The 19,158-nt window shown below is 45.1% G+C and overlaps 1 protein-coding gene across 11 annotated transcripts in view; it reads right to left on the bottom strand.

The window, feature by feature from the left end:
- Plekha7 (pleckstrin homology domain containing A7) overlaps window positions 1-19,158 on the bottom strand; it is a 209,153-nt gene that overhangs the window by 174,174 nt on the left and 15,821 nt on the right. The window contains exon 1 of one of the 11 annotated variants that reach the window (XM_078046419.1): window positions 3,070-3,094. The exons of the other annotated variants lie outside the window; for them this stretch is intronic. The gene's annotated coding sequence lies outside the window, so the exon portion shown is untranslated. Of the gene's footprint in view, window positions 1-3,069; window positions 3,095-19,158 lie in introns of those variants that run through there. 11 annotated transcript variants of the gene reach the window in all.

The raw sequence follows: 19,158 nt of genomic DNA, 5'->3' as shown, positions 1-19,158 counted from the left end.
CCACTCACAATTTCCCACCCCTCACTGCCATCTCTGAGCTTCAGGAGGGAAGAGGTCATGTACTATTCATCCTTGGGTACCTAGCTAGGGGACACAGTAGATCTTACAAAGGTTGATTTAATGAATGAATAAATAAGAATACACAAGAATCACAATCTTTTTTAAAAAAATTTTGTAACTGTATAGACAGCATACTTTTATTTTGTTTATTTTTATGCAGTGCTAAGGATCAAAAACAGTTCTTCACACATGCTAGGCAAGCATTCCACCACTGAACTACAGGCCCAGCCTAAGAATCACAATCTTTCCTTTTTTTTTTTTTTTTTTTTTGGTGCTAGGGATTGAACTCAGGGCCTTGTGCATGGAAGGCAAGCACTCTACAAACTGAGCTATATCCCCAGTCCAAGAATTACAATCTTATCTCCTGAAAACACCTATGGGAGATGGACACACCTAGACAATTATTTCCATTTTATAGATAAAGAATCTGAGGCCTAACTTGATCAAGGTCACTCAATTGGTTGCTAACAGAATGAGGGACATGCCCCAATTCTCCTATCAAGCTGAATGACCAGAAAGAGGTGGCATTAACCACGTACATCACCACAGTTCCCCCAACTCTTTTTTCCCCTACTTTCCTAAAGCCTTTCACTATTTTCAATGAGAGGTATCTGTAAGATACTCAGTCTTTGAGGATTTGATCCTATAAAGTCAGTAAGATAGAAAAACAAGACATTTCCTCTTCTTGAGCAGAGACTAATATCAAGCAAAATCCAGTTAATCTCAAGCAAAGGAAATTCTTTTTGGTCTATAAATATTACTCATCATTTGGACACCTGGTGGCCCTTTCAGTAATAGGCAAGTCCTTTGGAAGTGAGCAGGTTTGTGTGCATAGGCGGCTCCCCACATCTTGTGAGGCCATCCTGTGCCTGTTGCCCAGCTCACACCACAAGTAGTGGCCACACTGTGGAGTGCATTCAGTGGCTGAGAAGCAAGAGATCCTGTCACAAACAGACAGAAGGAAAGCAGAAATGGCTATGGCCCACAGCAAGGGCCACAGCCACAGGAAGCCTCAGGTAGATCAAAGAACCCCTGATGAGGCCTCTCTGATCCATTGAACTTTGATTTCTGGATTCCCCCAAAGGAACTCAGTCCAGTGTTGACTGGAAAGAGAATCACCCCAAACAGAAAATGCTGCCTCAGGTACTCACAGTAAGTCAGACACTGTTCTCATGCTCTGTGCCATGAGCTCCTCAAGCCTGTAGGACAGGTGCTAATATCAGGGTGTGTCTAGGGCCTCATAGTGTAAGTAATAGAGCCAGGATACAAATGAGACCCTAGTAGGCTCCTGCACAAGCTGTGTCCACTGGGGATGGTGGTTAGGGAGATCCCCAAATGCCCTGTCCAGCCTGTTTCCCAGGATCCAGCCACCTCTCACAGAACAATCCTGGCAGCAGGCAGAACATGCACAAAGGCATGGAGGATGAAGCTGATGAGATGTCAAAGTATAAGCTATTCTTGGAGACACTTAGGTTTTTGTTTGATTGGGGATTGGAGGGGTGGGGGAGAAAAGATAAACAAAACAGAGCCAATTAGTGAAGGGCTTCTCACATCGGTCTTAACTTTGGTCTTAAGCTAAAGGAAGAGGTATACACCAAGTGCCTGGTATTTAGCACACAGTAGGTCTTCAATAAACATAAGTTCTTTTCTCCTTATGCAGAGCAGCCAATGAGGACTCAGTGAGACTTTCTAAGTCAGGGAGTGAATAAATCAAATCTGCAATTCAGATGTTGCTCTGTTCCTCTTGTGGTCTCAGATGAAGTCCTTGCAGGGTAAATATACTCATGAGGATGTCATTAACATAATGATAAATATACTTACTGAGTTGGGATTTACTATATGCCAGGTATTATTAGCCTTAGCATTGTATATATGTTAAATTCCTTTACTCCTCACGATAATCCTGAGCTAAACATTATTACCTCCCTTGGCAGAAAGGAAACTGAGGCACAGGGTTCACCTAGGAAGTGTTACCACTGAGATTCTAACCCAGTCAGTCTGACTTCAGAGCTAGCACTCCTGACCACTAGGAAGCCATGGTCTCCAAGGAGGAGAGTTCCCTGGAGTCCCTACTGTCCCTTCTCTAGATCAGGCTCCAGGGATATCTCCCTACCTTCTTTCCCTTCCCTTTCTAACAAACACTGACCACCCCAGGCTAGAAACACCATTTCCCCCCAAAAGGCTGCTAATGGTAGGCAGAGAGAGAGGAAAAGGAATTGTAATAATTTGGCTCTGAAGCTGCAAAGGGAAAGTGAACGAACAAGGAGGAATAGGCCACCAGATCCCCACAGATCTCAGGGTGGAAAATGTTCGGTTAAAATGCATTCTGCCCAAGCCCAGAAGCAACATTTCAACAGAGCCACCATTGTCTTGCCTAAACTATCGCTGCCCACAGCCCAGCAAGCAGCAAACCAAGAGCCTGTCGTCATGGAACCGGAATGTAGGGTCTTGGCCCTCCCCGATGGCACCAGAAATGCCACTCTGTTTACCCACGTTGCCCTTATTTAAAAACAAAACAAAAGCCCCACTCCACCCTCGGTCCTTCAGCATGCAAGACACCAGGGAAGAACAGACGGTGGTGGGAGGACACTCCACAGTGTGAAGCGGGTCTGCCAGAAGAGTTCCAATGATCCAGCCAGGCTGTGAGAGACAGGTCTCCCCCAGGATGCTGGGAAAGTACTCTGGGGAATATATAAAAATCAGATACAAATAGATATCTGCGTGGGGCATAAACAGAAAGTGCTAAGCCCTGGAAGGGTCCCAAGCCCCTTTAGAAAATCTTTATGCCCAAAGAATTTGGAATGTTTGGCCAAGGGCTCACGTCCAGACTCCTATTAATGCAGACTCTCTGCCTAAATCAGAAACCCTGCAGGGCAGAGCCAGGCCTGTGTGTCCAGCCAACTGTGGTAAAGAGGCAAACTGAGGCCAGCTGGCCAGCTACAGCACCCTGGCCCAACTACAAGCTGGAGAAGGAGTGCTCCCGAGGCAAGGGCTTAGAGGCTGGCTTACCCAGTGCTAGCCGAGAAACGGAATGTCCAGAATGTCCATGTTCAAGGTGCTGACTTATTCAGCTCCACTCTGCAGAGGTCCCAAGGACAGGTTTAATCAGTAACCCCAGACCAGAGCAGGAAGGAGAGTCAGTGGTGCTTGCAAACATGTTCCTCAGTCCTAGGTGAAAGTGGAAGCCTTAAAACAATCCAAATTTTAAAACCCACTCTTAGGCAGCCCTCTGACCTTGAGTCCACAACTAGGCTGTTCGCTCTGGCTCTGGTCCACTTCTCTTACCTCTCTGGCTCCTCCTCCCTCCCACATGCTTGACTGATCCAGGGATGTTCAACTATCTAGCTTTACTGGACTCCGCATATCATTTAAAAACACTGCCTTACCTTTGACTCAAAGGCCTTTCTTGCCTTCCTGACCCCACTGCTCACTCTGCAGACCTTTCCTGAACCCCCCACCAGATGATCACTCGGAATAACAGAGCAAGAACTGAACACAGCCTCCTGGGAAGCCAGGAAACTGTTCCCTCAAGAAGGTGAAGTAGAAAATGAGGGAAATGGTGGGGGGGGACTATAACTGAACTGTGTTCAGAACTAAAAGCACTGGAAGAGGTCAGAACAGAGATTTCAACTCATCCTAAAATGGATTTCCTAATGGGAATGTGATAATTACAGAAACAGCTACCTCATCAAGTAGTGAGCTCTTCCTGTCATCCAAAGGAATCAAGCAGAAACAGTTTTTCAGTTCTGATGCCAAAGATCCTCTGTATCTGGTGAGTGGCAAAAAGGCATGAGAGACCATGTCAAGGACCCCATCTTCCCCTAAGGGCTTAGATTGTAGGAGTGGAGGCAGGGAAGAGGGAAGCATCTCTGGTGGGTACAGGTTTGGTACTTCCTGGGAATCCTAGACAACCAGGGAAGGGAGGAGCGAGATGGAGAAGAGAAAAATTCCATAAGCCAGCTGACCTGGGGCAGCCATGGAATTTACAGGCAGCTTCTGATCTCCTAGGTTCATAGAGGCTAAGAATTTTCTCCTGCCTCTGCTCCTATACCACCATCACAACCACTAACCGAAGATCAAGAAAAGCAGTCAATGAACCAGTTACCTTCTCTCTCCTCATCCCCAAGCCCGGATCCCCATGTTTCTTCCTAGAAGAAAGCATCCTGGATGCTGTTGTTCCTAGGAAGGCAGTGGGTAGATGGGATGACAGCTAAGTCAAAACTAGCAGACTCAAAGGCTGATCTTTGATAGTATTCTTAACACCGTTAATGAAGACATATTTCACATCAGGCAATGTGCTAAACATGCTACCTACAGAGTCTTTGTTCAGTCCATTCTATGGTCAACAACCAGAAATATCCTCTTCTAAATCAAATGACAGTCTCTTTTCAAAGCCCTCAGAAAGATACCACCTGACTCAGGTGAAAGCCAAAGCCAGAGACCTGCACATCATCCTGCACACATACCTCCTGACCCCACTCCTTAGCTCTAGCCCCATGGCCCCTTTGCTCTTTCTTTACTCAATCAAGCACACTGCAGCCTCAGGACTTCTTCAAACCCTGTTTCCAATTCATGGAATGTTCTGCCCCTGGTTGTCCACATGCCTTATACAGGTGTCTGCTCAAATATCATCTCTACAGAGGGCCTCCCCTGACCACTCTACTCCTACACCCTCCCATTCCCTTTCCCTGCTGATTTTTCTTCACAGAAAAGTCATCCTCCAAGATTATATACTTTACCTAATGTTTTTATTATTACTATTATTACTTATACCAGGGATTGGTACCAATACCTAACCACTGAGCCATATTCCCAGCTCTTTTTATTTTTTATTTTGAGACAGGGTCTCACTAAGTTGCTTAAGGCCTTGCTAAGTTGCTAAGGCTGATTCTGAACTTGCAATCCTCCTGCCTCAGCCTCCCAAGCCACTGAGATTACACACATGCCCCACCATACTGGGCTATATTTGAACCATTTTGTTTGCTACCTTTCTCTCCCACTAAACTGTCAACTTCGCGAAAGCAGAGACCTTTTCAGTTGTGTTCACTATCCCATCCCAGCATCTGTAACAATGCTAGGCTCCAAGTAAGAAGTCAGTTATATTCAATCAATGCCTGAATACTCTATAAAGTAGATGTTTCCACTAGCTCCTCATTACAGATGGAAACTAAAGCTCAGAAAAGTGGATTCACACAGCTGGCAAGAGATAGACATGGGACTGAAATCCAGGTCTGTCTAATACTCCCTTTTAATTCCATGGTGGCATCTTCTTTCTAAAAGGAAAGATCTGGGCACCATCCTACAACTCAAGTGTCTTGGCTGCCAGCCAGCTAGACACCTCCGCACCCTTCCTGCAAGTTCTTCCCCTGGGATGTCATACAGCAGGAGCCCACCTAAGCACCTGATCTGTCCTTACATTTTTAAAAATATTTTTAGTTGTAGATGAACACAATACATTTATTTTATTCATTTTTATGTGGTCCTGAGGATCGAACCCAGTGCCTCACACATGCTAGGCAAGAGCTCTACTACTGAACCACAACCCTAGCCCCTGCCCTTATATTTTGATTTCTTTACATACTGCTTCAGGTATTGCTCTTCATTTTACTGAATGTAAGCATGGGCAGAAATTTCATATAACACAAAACTAAAATAGAAATGAATCCTGCCTAGAAGAAGTTTAGTCAGATGAGGGGGCAGGGAGAAGACACAGACACAAAAAGGTGTAATATGAAGCAGAACCGCCATGTGAGCAGCTCAAGATGCACAGGGGGAAGGGAGTGTGGATGGGAGGCAGGGAAGGCCTCACTCAAGCAGCTGTAGGGTTCTGCCCTAAAGGTGGGCTCGGAGGAGAGGAAGGCAGAAACCTGCTCCTTCATTCACTCATTCAACATTAACTTTTAAGGTTTCCATTGCCAGACACTGTGCTGAGTGCTGGGGATAGAGAGATGGATGAATAAAACATAAGGAGAATTCACAGGCTAAAGCAGGACAGAGTGATCAGTATAAACTGAGGTGATGCAGTGGGTAAGACAGGACAGTATCCAAGCTCCTGAGCAGTCACCTCTGTTTTGTTCACTGCTGTACTCCCCGGCACCCACATCACTGTCAGCCTCAGAAAAGTCCCTCATTGTCCAAGTTTTTAATAAATGCACATAAGCACCACCAACAAGGGATGTCACAGAGCCTCAGTGGTGGGTGGTCAGGGAAGCCTTCTGAAGATCATGTCTGAGTTTTAAGGAATACATAGGAAGCCAGCCGTGGTGGTGCACACTTAGCAGAAGCAGGAGGATCACAAGTTCAAGGACAGCCTGGGTAATTCAAGGAGATCCTCTCTTAAAATAAGAAATAAAAATGGCTGGGGGTGTAGCTCAGTAGTAGAGCGCACTTGGGTTCAATCCCCAGTGCCCACCCCCACCCACCCCCAAAAAGCACATGAGGTATCTGCATAGAAAGGAATCATTCTTGGTGGTGGAAACTGTCCAAGTGAAGACACAGAAGCAACAGAGTGCTATAAGCATATGATGCTGTTGGAGTGTTCAAGCCAAGGAGAATGTTGTGATTTAGCAGGACACAGACCACATAAAAAGGAGCCCCAAATTAGAAACACCAGGAGGCACATTAAGGTGAGGTCTCAGGTCCCTGGTGGGAAAGAAGGACACCAGTCAAGACCAGCTGCACCAGTCCAGATACAAGTTAGTGAGTGCAGGGCATCCAAGAGCCACCAGAGAAAGGCATTCTTTACCTATCACAGGTGTCAGACCCCACTGAGAAGGGAGGTGCCCAGTGAGCCCAAAGACACTCAGAGCACCCGTAGGAGTGCAGCCACACCAGAGCCCTCATGGACAGGAGGAGATACTAGTAGAGCTATGTCACACCTTGTTAGTCACCTGAGCAAGGACCCTTGTGACTGTGGGGGACAAGTAGGAAGTCAGGAGAGAAACCAGATTAATTACCTGCTATTAATTTCACTTTCACTTCAAGCACATCAGAAGTTGTGAGATGCCCAGCCCAGAAGTAAAGAATCTTGGCTAGAGTCCCAGCTGTCACCAATGACCTGAGGAACACTGGGCTGATAACCTCATTCCTGGGGGTTGGCTACATTTATAAACCAGAGTTGCCATCATGGTCCCCACCCATCCTCCCACTAACAGCTTCCTGGAAGGGTTCCAATCAGATAAGTACCAGCTCTGCATGGCTACATAAAATACCTACTGTGTGTTCATCCTGCACCAGGAGGGGAGGCAGGAAAGGGACAGACCCTGCTCCTGCCCAGGGCGTGTTTTAACAAGGACCCGTGAAGGTTATGTAGGACACTGGAGAGTGTGTTCTGGGGAACACCCTCTCAGTTAGTCTTACTGCCCAGTTCTGGGAGGCAGAGAGGAAGTAGTGAGCTATTTTACAATCCATCAAATTAATTGCCCCAAATGGGAAATTTACAGGCCTCCTACAGCCTTCTATGTATTCCCTAATCTCCCATGGCCCTAATCTCCTGAGAAAGAATGTGTGGGCTGTAATCTGTTCAGCCCACTGTTCTCAGGGCCAAGCTTTGGAAAAACCTCAGTCCCTACCAATGATCACCCCTAACCAAAGCCCCCAGCTGGTAGCAGGCCAAGGCCTGACTCCACCCACCTCTACTGACCTGGCCTAGACTCTGACCTTTGGCCTTGCAAAGGAGACCAGTCCAACCAGCCCTTTTGGTAAATACACCTTTTGCTCCCTTGTCCTCATTTTCCTTAAGACAGACCAACCTGGCAGAAGGCAAAACCAGGAAAAATGTTTTGGGTAGACAGACTCAGTCTGGGCAGGGACTTACCTACAGGGCACAGAGAACAACCCTGGATGAAGTGTCTGTATTGGCTCTACCACAGCTTGCCCGACCCCTGCTAGAAAACAGCCTTCCCATCTCTGGGCCTTACCTTCATCTAAGAAATAAAGGGAATGTAAAGCTTCCACGAACCTCTCCCCCTGCCTCTTCAGGACCCAAGTCTCACCACCAAATTGCAGTAAACTGGATCTCTTACAACCATCAAAGAAATGCAAGTTTCACATTCTGAGGAAGTCTCCCACCTGGACAGTGACACCTCCACCTCCTCAGGAAGATTCCAGACTTCTCCAGAATCTTATTCTCCCTCCCAGGTCTTTTTTACACCACCATGCCCTGACTTCCTTAGGTCTTTGCTTCTGCTATAACATTTGTCCTTCCCTGCATGACAAAGGTTCTGGGCCCAACTCAAATGTCACTTTCCCCATGAAGTTTTCCTGGATCCCTCCCTCCTCAACATCTGCCTATCTCTCTGTCTCCTACATTCACTGGCCTAAAAGGCAGGGAATTCACACATTGTTAGTAAAGGAAGTCATCACAACACTCTCAGTGTTTGCATAGACGGGCTCCTTGAAGGTGATTACACTCCTAGTGGCCAGAGTTGCACATGTTAATAACCAGCGTTGGTGCTGGTGCCCTTTCTCCTTGACAAAGGATTTCTCTCTCACTGCCTCAAAAAAAAAAAAAAAAACTACAGGGAGGGTGAATATGATCCTCTTCACAGAGAGGGCAAGTCTTGTTCAATGTCACACAGACATAAGGGGCTAAACCAGGACTCAAACCGGGCCTTCTAATTCTGACTCCAACTCTGCACAGCAGGCGGCACATGCAAGCAGACTCTGCTGGGAGACAGCCGAAGTGTTCTGGGCTTGGAGAGTTAGACAGTATGAATCCTCTTGGAGGAACCCCCAGCAGCAGCCACACCCAGAGCAGCAGAGGGATAGTCATAGTCAGGGACTTTGGCAGAAGAATAGCATTTACTCCATACTTACCGCCTCCACTCCATGCTCTATGTATGAACCCACTACATACCAAGATATTTCCAAAGGTTCTGTGGTGGACATGGAGCCAAAACCTTTATCCCCATAGTTTTCAGTGACAATGAGACTCTTCTATATGAGAGTCTTTCAGATATTTGCACTCAGTCTTTATGTCCTTTTGGATGTCCTCTTCCCCTACTGAAATACTCCCAGTTCCCTTGGTAGCTCCTCAGAAGTTTCACCCCTTTAGAAGGGCTAAAATGGCTATATACCTCTGAAAAGGGTGATCCCAGAGTAGGTCCAAATGCAGCAGAGCAGCACCATCACCTTTTTATATTATGAGGATTATACTTCCACTAATGCAGCCTAAAACAAAATTATCTTTCTGGGTGGTCACATCATCCTGCCTATGGAGCCCATCTCAATAAACCCTGGGTCTCAGAGTGGCATCACCCAGAGGGCCCTTCAGCTTATCTGAGTGGAAAGTGCAGCGACTCTGGAGTCAGACCTGGATTGGAATCCTAGCCCTGCCACTTATTTACAGAGATCGTGAACAAATTACTCACCTTCTCCAAGTTTCAACTTCCTCTGTTACAAAAATGGAGAATATTTTTATTTACCTTACTAGATTGATTTGAAGAATAAATAAGAAAAAAAGTATATAGTTACCTACCCAGACCAAGAACTTGCCCAGGGTTCAAGCTGACAAGTGGTTAGTTGAGATGAGATCTGAACCCAAGTCTAACTACCCAAAGCTTTGTGGCCTTGGGTACCATGCTACAGACCCACCCAGTTTTCTTGTCCCATAGTCCTCACCATGCTGACTAGCATTGTTGGCTTATCTCCCCACAATGAACTGTGAATTCCTTGAAGATTTCCTTGCTTTTGTAGCCCCAGAATCTGACATGGTGCCACCTGGCAGAATAGGAGCAATTAAATGATGATGGATGAATGAGTATAAGAACAAGTCCATTAAACTGGCTTCAAGAAAGCAGGTGCTCAGATAGAATATTAATCTCCAAGATATATAAAGAATTCAAAAAACTTAATACCAAAAAAAAAACCCAACCCAATTGCGGAGGTTGGTGGTGCAAGCCTGTAATCCCAGTGGCTCAGGAGGCTAAGGCAGGAGGATCACGAGTTCAAAGCCAGCCTCAGCAAAAGTGAGGTGCTAAGCAATTCAGTGAGACCCTGACTCTAAATAAAATACAAAATAGGGCTGGGGATGTGGCTCAGTAGTCAACTGTCCCCGAGTCCAATCCTTGATACCAAAAACAAAACAAAATAAAACACAATCAATAAATATGCAAAGGACAGACACTTCACAGTAAAAGAAATAAGAATGGTCAACAAATATATGAAAAAATGTTCTAGCAACCAGAGAAATACAAATTAAAACTACACTAAGATTCTATCTCACTCCTATCAGAATGGCAATTTCCAAGAACAAAAATAACAATAAATGTTGGTGAGGATGTGGGGAAAAGATACACTCAAATACAGTCCTGATGGGACTGCAAATTGGTGCAACCACTCAGGAAAGGAGTACAGAGATTCCTCAAAAAACTTGGAATGGAACCACCATTTAACCCAGTTATTCTACTCCTTGGTTTATACCCAAAGGGCTTAAAATCAGCATACTATGAGTGGTCACATCAATGTTTATAGAAGCTCAATTCACAATAGCTAAGCTATAAAACCAACCTACATGCCCGTCAACAAATGAATGGATAAAGAAAATGTGGTACATATATATAATAGAATATTACTCAGCCATAAACAGAATGAAATTTTGGCATTTGCCAGTAAACGGATGGAACTGGAGACTATCATGCTAAGTGAAATAAGCCAATCCCCAAAAAACAAAGACCAAATGTTCTCTCTGATATGTGTATGCTGATTCACAATAGGTGGAGCTGGGAGGAGAAGGTTCACAGATTGGACAGAGGGAGTAGGGTAAAAGGAGAGGAGTTGGGAATGAGAAAGACATTAGAATGAATAGGACATAACTTTCCTATGTTCATACATGAATACATGACTAGTGTAACTCAACATTACGTACAATCACAAAAATGGGAAGTTATACTCCATGTATATGTGATATGTCAAATAACATTCTACTGTCATGTATGATTAAAAGAACAAATAAAAATTTTTTTTAAAAAAAGAAGTCAGGTGCCTCTCTTGCCCCCTGTCAGCAGCTGCAGTCCCATTAGCACAGGTTGAGCAGGAGGAAGGACTTATTCCATAAGGACCTGCAATATAGAATTCTGCTGCCACTGTCCCCCACTACCCAGGATGTAGCACTATCTTCCCCAACCACAAAACCCCCAAAACTGATGAGTTCCCAAAATGCTCCTGGATATGCACTAATCTGTGTGTACTCAGATGAGTGTTGACTGACATGGTCCTTGGTGACACCAAAATGGCACAGGTCCTCTGTCGGGGAGGGAACTCTCCAGAGTTCTCCAGCTCTCTGGGGCTTCATTACAAACATCCTCTCCCTGTTCCCAGGTCATTAATAACATGAAAAAGAAAGACAAACCTGTTCATACATCACAGACCATTTCAAAACCATCCATAGAATAGAGGACACAGAGACTAATCCACAAAGTTACAACTATCTTATATTTGATAAAGGGGCTAAAAGCATGCAATGGAGGAAGGATAGCATCTTCAACAAATGGTGTTGGGAAAACTGGAAATCCATATGCAACAAAATGAAACTGAATCCCTTTCTCTCGCCATGCACAAAAGTCAACTCAAAATGGATCAAGGAGCTTAATATCAAATCAGAGACTCTGCGTCTGATAGAAGAAAAAGTTGGCTCCAATCTACGTGTTGTGGGGTCGGGCTCCAAATTCCTTAATAGGACACCCATAGCACAAGAGTTAATAACAAGAATCAACAAATGGGACTTACTTAAACTAAAAAGTTTTTTTCTCAGCAAGAGAAACAATAAGAGAGGTAAATAGGGAGCCTACATCCTGGGAACAAATTTTTACTCCTCACACTTCAGATAGAGCCCTAATATCCAGAGTATACAAAGGACTCAAAAAATTAGACAATAAGATAACAAATCACCCAATCAACAAATGGGCCAAGGACCTGAACAGACACTTCTTAGCGGAGGATATACAATCAATCAACAAGTACATGAAAAAATGCTCACCATCTCTAGCAGTCAGAGAAATGCAAATCAAAACCACCCTAAGATAATCTCACTCCAGTAAGATTGGTAGCTATTATGAAGTCAAACAACAACAAGTGCTGGCGAGGATGTGGAGAAAAGGGTACACTTGTACATTGCTGGTGGGACTGCAAATTGGTGCGGCCAATTTGGAAAGCAGTATGGAGATTCCTGGGAAAGCTGGGAATGGAACCACCATTTGACCCAGCTATTGCCCTTCTCAGACTATTCCCTGAAGACCTTAAAAGAGCATACTACAAGGATACTGCCACATCAATGTTCATAGCAGCACAATTCACAATAGCTAGACCGTGGAACCAACCCAGATGCCCTTCAATAGATGAATGGATAAAAAAATGTGGCATTTATACACCATGGAGTATTATGCAGCACTAAAAAATGACAAAATCATGGAATTTGCAGGGAAATGGATGGCACTAGAGCAGATTATGCTTAGTGAAGCTAGCCAATCCCTAAAAAACAAATACCAAATGTCTTCTTTGATATAATGAGACCAACTATAAACAGAGCAGGGAGGAAGAGCAGGAAGAAAAGATTAACATTAAACAGAGACATGAAATGGGAGGGAAAGGGAGAGAAAAGGGAAATTGCATGGAAATTAAGGGAGACCCTCATTGCTATACAAAATTACATATAAGAGGTTGTGAGGGGAATGGGAAAATAAACAAGGAGAGAAATGAATTACAGTAGATGGGGTAGAGAGAGAAGATGTGAGGGAAGGGGAGGGGGGATAGTAGGGGATAGGAAAGGTAGCAGAATACAACAGTTACTAATAGGGCATTATGTAAAATTGTGGATGTGTAACCGATGTTATCCTGCAATCTGCATTTGGGGTAAAAATTGGGAGTTCATAACCCACTTCAATCTAATGTATGAAATATGATATGTCAAGAGCTTTGTAATGTTGTGAACAACCAATTAAAAAAAAAAAAACATCCAGGCCTCACCTTACAGAGCACTCATCCTTCAATACTGTCAGTGCACAATGCCACACTGTCCCAGCAACCCCATCCTTCATGGGCTGCTTGTGAGTTTCTCCTTAGGACCCTTCCCCATTGTTCCTAAGGCTCAAAAGTCTGTAAGAGCCTTGATCTCATCAATGCTGACTTAACTTCCCCATCCCATCAAATGGGCACACCATCATCAACTTCAAGGCTATAACCTGGCCAAGTGAGATAACTATAAACACGGTGGCCATGTACAACACACACTAAGTGTTCACTCACTGTCAATTTTTCCCTTCTGGTCTATTACATCCCAGAGTCTTGAATCTTATTGTTGTCCTAGGCATGGCTTGACTCCACTCTACAGGGGACACTCATGAACACAGATAGTATCTCCTCTGATTACTGCAAGTATGTGTGCTGCTCCAGAGCTCACTGGGCATTTGAGAGCTCCCAGTGGTTAGCTGGCAAGTCAACCCACTTAAACTCATTGTGGTCATTTGTACACAGGCAAAATAGAAAATATCTGTTTTCCGGTAATTCCCCAGGTTTGACTGTAGCCAACATAGAGATAAATAAGGATTCCGTGTGGCTCCCCTCTCAAGAGGAGTCTCTGGGGACACCTTAGCCAGAGCACTCACTGCCTACCCTGGGGAGTCCCAGGCTGTGGCTTCCTCTGATTCAGGGAAGTACCTTCTAGGCGCAGACAGGCTTCTCACATAGAGTCCCAAAAACAGAAAGCCCCAGAGTTCACCTGTCTGTTTAATAAATAAATTCAACAGGCATTTTCTATGTTTCTTGTTCCAACCACTATGCTAGGCACAAGAGGTACAGCCTTGAACAACACAGACACACAGCTCAAGGGAAGAGACAAACAAATTAAAACATAATATATTTGGTTCAAGTTGAGACTTTAAAGAAAGTAGGACTAAGGGAATAGGGTAGGCTGGGGGACGGCATCAAGAAAGGCCACCCTGAAAAGATGACATCTGAGCAGAGACCTGAAGTGAGGAAGCAGCAGCCATGGGAATATCTGAAGAAATGCAGTCCAGACAGAGGGAGCAGGAAGTGCAAAGGCCCTAATACTGGTTGTTCTTTGCATATTTGAACAGCAGCAGGAGAAAATGAGGTGGGTGAAGTAATTGGGGCTGGGGCTGGGGCCACAAGGCTTTGTGGGTCACTATAAGGACTTTGGATTCAGCTCTGTATAAGATGAAAGCCCTCAGATGGCTTGAGCTAAGGGGTGATACAATCCAACTCCCACTGTAAAACAGCTCCTCCAGCTGCTGTTAGGGGAAGGGGAGAGAAGCACAAGGACGACATGGGAGGACACTGCCACAGTCCAGGCAGACAGTGGTGTGGACTAGGGTGGCAGCAACAGTCATGAGAATAGTGATTCTAGATACATTTCAAAGCAGAGCCAATGGGATTTGAAAAGTTCCCCAGAAATGTGTCTGATACCAGAAACTTCTGGACATTACCAGATGCCTGTATTAGGTAGACCAATGGACAAACTGAATTTAGTCCACTAAGTCCCTGCTGGGGTGTGCAGGTCTAGAAGCTGCAGGGTTGCAGAACTCCAGGTGGGAAGTCACATGACTCTGTGTAAGAAAGGAGGTGGGGGAGCCCTCAGATATGGCCAGGGAGGAGTCTCTCCCAGCAGGAAACACACACATACCCCCTTCCTTGGAAGGTGGCTTAGGGGAAAACTGCTCCTGGCTTTTCAAGGTGTAAGGAGAAGTCCTTGGTGAGGAAGCCCAAGTGAGGTAGCTTGGTGATCTGTGTTCATGCCCTGGCTCTACCACCTCTGGACTCTGGACTCAGCCCTTTAAGAGTAAACGAAAATCACAATATACCACCTGTGGGGCTCCTGTGAGGTTGAAATAAATTAATATATGTAAAAACTGGTCTGCAGGTTTGGAATTATAACCCATTGACCTTTCCTAGTCCTGTGAGCTCGGACTTGCCGCCTCTCTGGGCCTCTGTGCCCTCATCTATAAATGGAAGAATAACACTTCTTCTTCCCCACCTCCGCAGTACTGAGGACTGAACAGAGGGGCATTCTACCACAAAGCTACACCCTTGGCCCTTTTTATTTTGAGACAGAGTATTATCTTGTTAAGTTGCCAAGACTGCCCTTGAACTTGGGATCCTCCTGCCTCAGTCTCCCCAGTAGCTGGGATTACAGGAATGTGCCACCACACCTGGCTGAGAAACAACACATTTCAGAGCTATCATAAAGATAAAGGCTAACAATATATGAAAAGTCTTGGTCACAGAAAAGTGCCTCAATGACCATGAAATCCCCTCCAGGCCTGTAAGTAGCATTTGATATAATCCAACTAAATCCTCTTCCATGCCAACACCTTGCCCTACAAACTCTGTCCATCTTTCTCACCTGCCTGTCATGGGAGGGAATTGAGTGTCCGGAAGACCCTTGGCTCACCCTCCTCTCTCTAGCCACATTTCTATGATCTTCACAGAAGGAACTCACTCTTGCGGCCTCAACAAAAGTCCCTGGCAACTGTAAACATGTCCTCAGGCTCCAGTCTGCATGGAACAATCATCACCTGAGGGTCACCCAAGGAGAATCCTGCTCTCAACTCCCGTGGCTCTCCCTGCTGACATGACCTCACAGGGCTGTGATGTAGAGCCAGCAAGCACACAGAAGATGCTGAACAGGTAGTGGTGAGTGAGTATGGAAATGAGTCCGAGACATTGCTTTCCTTCTTGTCTCTGGGCTCCCTGGACACAGACCAAAACACAGCATCAGGTGCAATGGTGTTAGAGGTTCCACTTCACATGCTTGTGAACATCATTTCACAGTTTCTGTCATACTCATAACCTCAGTTAAAGTTTAAAAGCCCTGCTCAAGGTCCTTTGGCAGACCCTGCATACAAATGATCAGCCACAGAAATAAGTTCCAAAGGCCTCGGAGAATCAGACCAAAGGAAAATAAGGCAGTGGGCCTAGAAAAAAAAAATAGGGAAAGCCTTCTCCATTTTTCCTGTCTCCTAGTATCTCTTGGTGGATTTAAGGAAGTGAAGTGGGATAAGGGAGTACAAGGCTGTTAGAATCAGATAATTAAGTCTATGTCGTGTAATTAAGTCTATGGGGAATTATAGCAAACTGTGAAGAACGAAAAGTCTAAAGATAAAGAGGATTTTTCCTCAAAGTCATCTTCAGCTGTAGATGATAAAAGCATCAGTTTCATAAACCTAAATCCCTCACTCAAGGCTCCCGCGACCTTCCGCTAAGTACCAAGGGCTCAGGCCTGGAAACCAAACTTCCTCTGTCAGCAGGGACAGGGCAGGACTTCTGTACAGGGTTGAGTGCTGTGAGGATGAGCAAGGGGAGGACAGTGAGCATGCCCTGGCAGCTGTCCTTAAAAGGCCCTGGCCTTTGGGTGAAAGTGAGGGCAGCCCTTACACTGCCAGGGGTCAGGTTCTAACTGGGACACCCCTCGGACACTCACACCACCCACCCTATTTCCATCCTTTCTATTTTAAGACAGGAGTGCTGCCAGGCTGTGGTGTGTGTTACCTGCATTCTCCTTATTTGGAGGCCAGCCCTCACCTGCTGGGTGGGATCTCTCATGTGCTCCAGCCTACTTCCCCTAACTCCACCCCTACAAATGTCCAGCATGAGCCAGAGCCTCAAAGAATGACCTCCACCCCCAGCATATTCCACCCTTATTGCCTACCGCCAAGGTGGGCCCATCTGAGCCCTGCTGGAGTCGCTTTCGGTATCCTCCTGGACGGCAAGATGAGGACTCATTCTACAGCCTCCCCTCTTCCAGTGTCCCACAACATGTCACACTCTTTCCTTTCCCTTTAACATCTGAGACTCTCAATAAATTCTTGCTTGGTTTTCAAGATCCAGCTCAGGCTTCTCCCAACCCCAAGCCTTCCCTGGCCATCCCTCCTCCATGCCCCTCCCCATGCTTCCCTTATCAAATAATTTGCACAGTATCCTCTAGTTATTAGCACATCTGTGTCCCCTCCAGAACACAGGCTCCAAGGATTCCTTGAGGACACCAGTAGTGCTTTGAGTCATTATGTCAGCACCTGTTAGGTACCAGATATATTCTAGGAGCCAGATATTTAGCAGTGAACACAAATTACAAAATGGTGTCAAGGAGCTAACATTCTAGGGCTAATAAGTAGCCAGCACATAATAATACTTTTCCTATATTCAAGACTTGCGGGACTGAGGATATAGCTCAGTTGGCAGAGTGCGAGTGCTTGCCTTGCATGCACAAGACCCTGGGTTTAATCCCCAGCACTACCAAAAAAAAAAAAAAAAAAGACTATTATGAGTACTTAATGTTAATTCACTGAATCCCCATCATAAGTATTATTATTCCTATTTTACAGATAAGGAAACTGAGAATTCAGATTATATATCTTGCTAAGAATCTCACCACAAATTAGCAAGTGGCAGGGCTGGGATTCAAACCCAGGCAATCCTGTACCAGATCCCATACTCCTAACCACTGGGCTATTGTGTCTTCCAATGCTTACTCTGCTTTCCATGTATTGGTATCCAAGTGTCCAGGTCAATGCTTGGCATACACCAAGTGCTCTCCCAAATAAAGGGACTTTGAATGATAAAGGCTGGCCCCCTACCCAAAGCTCCCACTCCTCTTCTCCCTACCCAATCCCACTTTACAAGACCCCACTACCACCAAGTCTCCCCTGACTTGTCCAGCTCCTGAACTGTTCCCTCCTGGGCACTTCTCTCCATGGGGCAAGTGAACTATTTATCTGAATGCTTAATCACATGCCACCTGACCATTCTGTCACCTGAAGCTGTGTGGGCCTTGTTTCACCTGCTCCCTTGGCTCCTTGATATGCCCCAGAGTACAAGAAATAATGGTGCCAGATGTACAGCAAAAACAGATAAACAGATGCTAAACTGAATCCAGCCTCCCCTCTCCATTTCATTATCACTAGAACACTTTCTCCTCCTGGCCAGAAGAAGAAAGGCAGGGCTCCAGTCTGACATAACTTTTGCTACAACTATATTCAGATTGACTAAATTCATAAGCTATAGCAGTCAAGGTCATAATTAGGATGCAGCTCCAGTGAAAAACAGCAAGTAAAGTTGTACATTTTTAACTCTTTGGTTAAACCATTAAGATGTTCAGTGCTATTAGAAAATGCCTATAACTTCTGGGCATGGTGACACACACATGTAGTCCCAGTTACTTGAGAGACAGAGATAGGAGGATAGTAAGTTTGAGACCAGACTTGGCAATTTAGCAAGACCCTGAATAAAAATAAAAATTAAAAAGGGCTGGGGTTTAAACCCCAATACCAGAAAGAAAAGACTAACAAACTCAGTACAATATTGCACACCTATAATCCCCATAATTCCAGAGGTTAAGGTAGGAGGATCACAAGCTCAAGGCCAGCCTCAACAACTTAGTGACACCTTGTCTCAAAATAAAATAAAATAAAATAAAAAGGGCTGGCAATGTAGCTCAATGGTTCAGTGCCAGAAAGGGAAAGGAAGGAGGGAGAAAAGAAGGAAGGCAAAAAGAAAGCAGCAGGAAGCCGCAACTGAGAATCTGAGCTGACTGGACAGGATATACAGGTACCCTGTTGGTCTATCAAAAGACAAAGCGTTCCTGCAGGCTAAGCCAAGGAATCACCCAAATATATCTAGACCAGCATAACCAAAAATACCTAGTATTCATGAAAATAAATGCTAAAATTTACTGAACCATACTATGTTTTAGGAATTAATACTTTACAAATACTTTACATGTATTTTTCTTAATCACTGCAGAAGACTCATGGGACAACACCAGCATTTGCCACATTTTACAGAGGTTAAATAACTTGAGTTCTATAACTACAAAGTCTGGCTCCCAAGCCTGTGTACTCACCCACAACACCATAACTTCCCTAAAGTCCAGTGTGGAAACAGCTGAACCACGAGAGGCAAAAATCCGTACAGAAGACAGAGGCTCTCAGCGAGGTGGATACTTCTCCCGTTTCCCCTGATAACAACACATCAGGCCCACCTGGTTTTGAGGCCACATCTAGCTCCAGAAAGATTTCACTTAGGCAGGGAAGGGAGATCTGAAGACCAACCATCAGGAAGAAAGTCCAGAACTGAAGGTCCTCGGCC

The sequence above is a fragment of the Ictidomys tridecemlineatus genome, chromosome 4 (assembly GCF_052094955.1).
Source record: "Ictidomys tridecemlineatus isolate mIctTri1 chromosome 4, mIctTri1.hap1, whole genome shotgun sequence".
Lineage (NCBI taxonomy): Eukaryota > Metazoa > Chordata > Mammalia > Rodentia > Sciuridae > Ictidomys > Ictidomys tridecemlineatus.
The sequence above is the reverse complement of the archived record's forward strand: the minus strand, read 5'-3'. Positions and strand labels throughout refer to the sequence as shown.